Source organism: Camelus dromedarius, chromosome 7, assembly GCF_036321535.1.
Source record: "Camelus dromedarius isolate mCamDro1 chromosome 7, mCamDro1.pat, whole genome shotgun sequence".
Classification (NCBI taxonomy): domain Eukaryota; kingdom Metazoa; phylum Chordata; class Mammalia; order Artiodactyla; family Camelidae; genus Camelus; species Camelus dromedarius.
Window position 1 is genome coordinate 20800087 of NC_087442.1, and position 6549 is coordinate 20806635.

A 6549-nucleotide genomic window follows, 5' to 3' on the forward strand; every position below is an offset into this window, starting at 1 on the left:
CCAACACCCATACCCTTCAGTCTTAGCTCAAGGGAACCCGTTCTGTTAGGTGTGGCCATTTTAGAGCAAATTAGCTACTGCACTTCAGCTACCATCCTCAAGTAGTACGTAAGCCCCAGAGACAGAGAGAGAGAGGGAGACACACACACACACACACACACACACACACACACACACACACACACACACACACACACACAGGATTAATTCTATATAGCAAGCCTTTCTGAAATGCTGGGATGTATGTAGCACTATGATAGGCATGACATCCTTGAAAACTTGATTTTTACTGTGGAGACAAGGCTTGCCCTCAAGAAAGAGTAATACATTATGACAAAGCAACCAAGTCCCCTCCTCCAGGGCAAGGATCTTATTCTGTTTTCTGTATCCACAAAGCATCCAGTGCAGTGAGATATGCATATTAATCACTCAATAAATAAGCTGCAGACAGAAATGAGGTGTACAGTGAATGTGCTATAGGAATTTATACCAGGGAAAGGTCAGTGCAGATAGCAGTGGAGGAGGTGGGATTTGAATCCAGCCCTGAAATATGAGTAGGAGGAGTGAGAAAAGTAGAGAGGAGCTGAGCTGGCATTACTATGGAGGAAACTAGGACCATAGCTCAGAGCATGACTGGCCTAGAAAGAAGGACATTATAGGGGATGAGTAGGGAAATTGATTGGTAAGACACCTCAAATGACATACAGAGGAATTAAGGTTTCTTTCTATTAGAAATAGGAAACAGTGCAAAATTTTGATCAGAGGAGTGATATGTTAAAGAACATTAATCAGGCAAAGTGAGGATGGTATGAAGGGCAAGAGGCTGAAGGCAAGGGAACATCTTAAGGGATGTCGCTGGTGATTTATGGAAGAAGTGGCAATAGTCTATGTTATCTGGGTATAATACTCTCACTGGAAAAACAATTTAAAACATTATGACCTACCTCAGCTATTTTTTTCTGTGATATAAATAAAATGGCAGTTATGTCTAAGTCTGAGCCACAGAGAAGTTTGCCTGTTACCACACTGATGCTCTGCTTTGGGAACTTTCTCCATTTATTTTCTATCTGGTTAATACAGTGGCAGCTTTGAAGCCCTGTGGGATTGTTTCAGTATTCTATGCATTAGGGAGAAACCTACACGTGTGCTAAGGCAGCCCCTTACCTGTCTGCCTAAGAATATTAGCAATTCTTCAAGTATGAAGGCTCTACCATCCTTTGTCTGGGATTTCTTGGGAGGCATGTGGAAAAATCAATCATTGTTATACAGTACCTTTATTCTGGAGATAGAAGAGGGTGAATTGAGAAGATCCTATGGTGTTGCCTTCCATTCAGAATGTTCTTCCCTTCAAGAGGAGGGAGAAGATGTGCTCATTTCTCAACTCCATGAGACTCACTCTTCAGGAAGTGGAGATTCAGGAATCCTGCCAGAGAGCAGGTTCCGGGGAAGAAGGAACGTGTTCAGTGAGGACTAGGGAAGAGAGGATTTCCTGGTGGTTCTTGAGTGGCATTCAAGGCCCTGGAGGAAGCTCATCCATCCCCTCCTTCAGGTACACCAAGACTTCCAGTGTAGAGTTTAGAGACTCCTCAGAGTGATTTGACACACTGCTGGTCTCCAGCCTCGTGATGGCAGGGTGCAAAGCACTCCTCTCCTGACCCTGAGCCACCCCTGACCCAGTTCCTCCAGAGTCTTGACCCCATCTACATGTCATAACACAATCCTTTTGTCAGGTCCAAGAGAAGCTATCCTGTGTGACAATGCATTACAGTACTTGATTTGCTACAAGTAGCTTCTTGATTTCTGAGTCATTCTCATCAACTATTTTGGCATTTTGAGGTCACACATTCAATGTTGACTGTTTGTTCCTTGCCTCTGGGCCCTCCACTTGAAAAGAATGAATAGGAAAGTATCTATGGGATATTCATGGGTATCCTTGAGAACTTGATTGCTCCTTAAGGTTCAGTTGTCATACTGGCCAGAGTCTGGAACACAATTGTTGCAATACTCCAGTTCTTTCTGTCTTCCAGCGTTTCTTATTTTACAATTAAGAGCATCAAGGCAGAAGGAAAGGATGAAATGGGAAAGGGGCTAGATAAGCTACCTTCTCAGAGAGGTAGCACAATAGATTTGGAGTTAGAGACCTGAGTTGGGCCTTACTGGCCAAGGACCTTTGAACAACTTAGTCTAAGCCCTGATTTCTTTCTTTATAAAAATGAGATGTTATCAGCTGTGTTTCAATACACCAGCAATGAACATTCTGAAAAGGAAACTAAGATGGCAGTTCCATTTACAGAGCATCTAAAAGAATTAAATACTTAAGAATAAATCTAACCTAGGAGGTGAAAGACTTGTATACTGAAAACTACAAAAATGTTGCTGAAAGAAATTAAAGAAGACCTAATAAATGGGAAGATACTCTGTGTTCATGGATAGGAAGACTTAACAGTGTTAAGATGTCAATACTACCCAAAGCGATCTATAAATTTACCACAATCCCTGTCAAAATTCCAACAGCCTTTTTCACAGAAATGGAAAAGCTGATCCTCAAACACATACAGAAATACAAAAGGCCCTGAAGAGTCAAAACAATCTTGAAAAAGACTAATAAAATTAGAGGGTTTACACTTCCCAATTTTGAAACTTACTACAAATCTGCAGTAATTAAAACACTATGATACTGGCATAAAGATAGACATATAGGCCAAAAGAATAGAATAGAGAGCCTAAAAATAAACCTTCACTATATGGCCAATTGATTTTCTAGGAGGGTGCCAAGACCATTCAATGGGGAAATGACAGTCTTTTCAACAAGAAGTGTTGGGAAAATTGAGTATTTACATGCAAAAGAAGGAAGTTGTACCCTTACCTTACACAACAAGCAAAAATTAAGTCAAAATGGATCAAAGACCTAAGTTTAATAGCTAAAACTACAAAAATCATCGAAGAAAACCACAGAAAATCTGCCTGACATTGGATTTAGCAATAATTTCAAGGATATGACACCCAAATTATAGGCAATAAAAGAAAATATAGATAAATGGGACTTCATCAAATTAAGAACTTTTGTGCATTAACAGATACTATCAATAAAGCAAAAAGACAATCTATAGAATGGGAGAGAATATTTGTAAATCATATATCTTATAAGGGATTCATGGGTCCAGAATATGTAAAGAATTCCTAAAACTCTACAACAGCAACAATAGAACAACCCAATTACTAAGGGCCAAAGACTTAAATAGACATTTCTTCAAAGAAGTTATACAAATGGCCAATAAGTACATGAAAATGTGCTCAACATCATTAGTCATTAGGAAAATGTAAATCAAAACCACAATGAGATACTGCCTCCCAACCACTAGGATGGCTATTAAAAAAAAATAAAAACAAAGAAACACACACAGAAAATAACAAGTGTTGCCAAAGACACAGAGAAATTGGAATCCTTGTGCATTGCTGGTGGAAATGTAAAACAGTGCAACTGCTGTGGCAAAATTTCTCAAAAGGCTAGACACAGAACTGCCAAATGACCCAGCAATTTCACTCCTAGGTATATGTCCAAAAGAACTGACAGCAAGAAGTCAAATGGATAGTTGTACACCAATGGTCATAGCAGCACTATTCACAGTAACAACCAAAGCATCCATCAATAGATGAATGGATAAATAAAATGTGGCATATACTGTTGACTCTTGAACAACACAGGTTTGAACTGTGGGGGTCTGCTTAAATGTGGGGTTTTTTTTCAGTAAATGCTACAATACTACATGATCTGAGGGTGGTTGTATCTGGATGCTGACCAGGGACTTGAGAATCTGAGGCTTTTATTATCTGAGGCATGTCCTGGAACCAATTCCCTGTGGATACTGAGGGATAACTGTACATACAATGGAATATTATTCAGCTGTAAAAACAAATGAGATTTTGATATATGTTACAACATTGATGGACCTTTAAAACATCATTTTTAACAAGATCTTATGGTAGCTCACAGAGAAGAAAATGTGACAATGAATATATATATATGTTCATGTATGACTGAAAAATTGTGCTCTACACTGGAATTTGACACAGCATTGTAAAATGATTATAACTCAATAAAAAATGTTTAAAAATGAAAAAAAATTTAAAACATTATTTTTAATGAAATAAGCCAGACACAAAAGGACAAAGATTAAATGATCCCACTTATATGAGCTACCTAGATTAGGCAAATTCATAGAGACAGTAAACAGAATATAGTTTACTAAAGGCTAGAGGGGAGGGAGGAATGGGGAGTTATTGCTTAATGGGTACAGAGTTTTTGCTGGCGATGATGAAAAAGTCTTGGGTCTAGATGGTGGTGATGGTTACACAATGTGGTAAATGTATTTAATGCCACTGAATTGTAAACTTACAAATGGTAAAAATGATAACTATTATGTATACTATAATTTTTTAAAAAGAAAAAATAAGCATATTACTAGTTGGCTATAAGGAATCTGATGAAGATCAATATGATATAATGTGAAAAAGCTTGGTCTTTAAGTACTTAATAACTTTTGGTTTCACTTCCCTGTTTTCATCGCCAGCATCCTACCTATGGTGCCATTTCAGTGATTCCTGGATGACCAACTGGTAGTCAACATTGTAGAAACGTGACTGGTTTGGGAAAGTATAATCCTACCCCTTTCCAGTCTGTGACTGCACACTGTGATTTCAGGTTTTAGGTCTTTTCTGGGTGGTGACAGTTCTGTTTTTATACTAAAGAATATACTTTTCCTCTTCTCAATAAATGGCACCACCGTTTATCCAGCTACACCCAGGCCAAGAACCTTTGAGTCATCCTTGACTCTTCTCTTTTTCTAACATCCCACACCCAATCCATCAGCATATCCTGTCAGCTACACCTTCGCAATATGTCTAGACTCTAACCACTCCTCATCACCTCCACAGCTGCCAACCTGGTTGGAGCTACCATCATTCATCTCCTGGGCTACTCCAAGAGCTTCCTAACAGAGCCCTCTGTTTCCCTGTACCCTCCTATAGCCCATTCTCCAGCCATGTGCCAGGGTGATCCTTCTAAAATATAAGTCAGATTATATCATTCCTGTGCTCAAACTCTCTAATGGTATCTCATCACAGTTGGGGTAAATTCCAAGACCTCATCATGACTTCACCAAGGCCCTGTAGACTGCTGGCAACCTGGCAACCTCCTGGATCTCATTTACTGCTACCCTTTTTCTAGCTCACTCCAACTTGGACTTGCTGTTCTTTTTGCTGGTCCTTACACACACCAAGTAAATGCCTGTCTCAGGACCTTTGCACTCTTGTTCATGCTCATGCTCTCACTTCACTCAGGTCTCTGTTCAAATAGCCCTCCTCAAGAAGGTGTTACTTACAACTGCTCCAAAAAAAAAAAAATTGAAATACTTAAGTGTAAATCTACCAAAAATATGTACAAGATCTATATGATGAAAATTATGCAATGCTGATGAAAGAAACAGTAGACAACCCAAATCCTTGGAGGGACACACTGTGTTCATGGATTGGAAGATACAGTATAGTGAAGATACCGATTTTCCCTAAATTGATTCCCTAAACCCCTAAGATTAACACAATTCCTATCGAAATCTCAGCAGGTTTCTCTGTAGACACAGACAAACATATTCTAAAATTTACATGGAAAATGAAGGGTCCTAGAAAAACCAAAACAATTTTTGGAAAAGAATAAAGTGGGAGGAATAAGTTATCAATATTAAAGCTTACTGTATAGCTATAGTGTTCAAGACAGTGTGGTACTGGCAGAAAGATAGATACATTGATCAATGGAACAGAATAGAAAACCCTTAAATATGCCCCCAAATATGCCCAATTGTTTTTTTGACAAAGTAGCAAAAGAAGTTCAATGGAGGAGGGATAACCTTTTTGATAAATGGTGCTGGAGAAATTAGACATTAATAAGCAAAAATATGAAACTCAACCTAAACTTCATACCTTGTACAAAAATCAACACAAAATGAATCATGGACTTAAATGTAAACATAAGACTATAAAACGTCTAGGAAAGTACATAGGAGAAAAATCTCAGAACCTGTGACTACGCAAAGTGTTTTTAGACTTGACAGCAAAAGAATGATCCATAAGGGAAAAAAACAGAAAAACTGGACCTTATCAGAATTTTAAAAACTTTAGCTCTGGAAAAAGACACTGTTAAGAGAGTGAAAAGACAAATTATGGACTGGGAGAAAATATTTGCAAATCACATAACCAACAAAGATCCAGAATCTGGAACATATATAGAACTCTCAAAACTCAGCATTAAGAAAACAATCTCATTAGAAAATGGGCAAAATATATTCTCACTAAAGAAATTACATAGGTGGCAAATAGTACATGAAGAGATATTTAACATTACTGGTCATTAGAGAAATGCAAATTAAACAAAGAGATGATCATGACATGCTTATCAAAATGGCTAAAATGAAAAAAAAAAACAGTGATTAACATCAAGGGTTGGCAAGGCTGGGGAGAAACTGGATCACTCATACATTGCTGGGGAATGCAAAA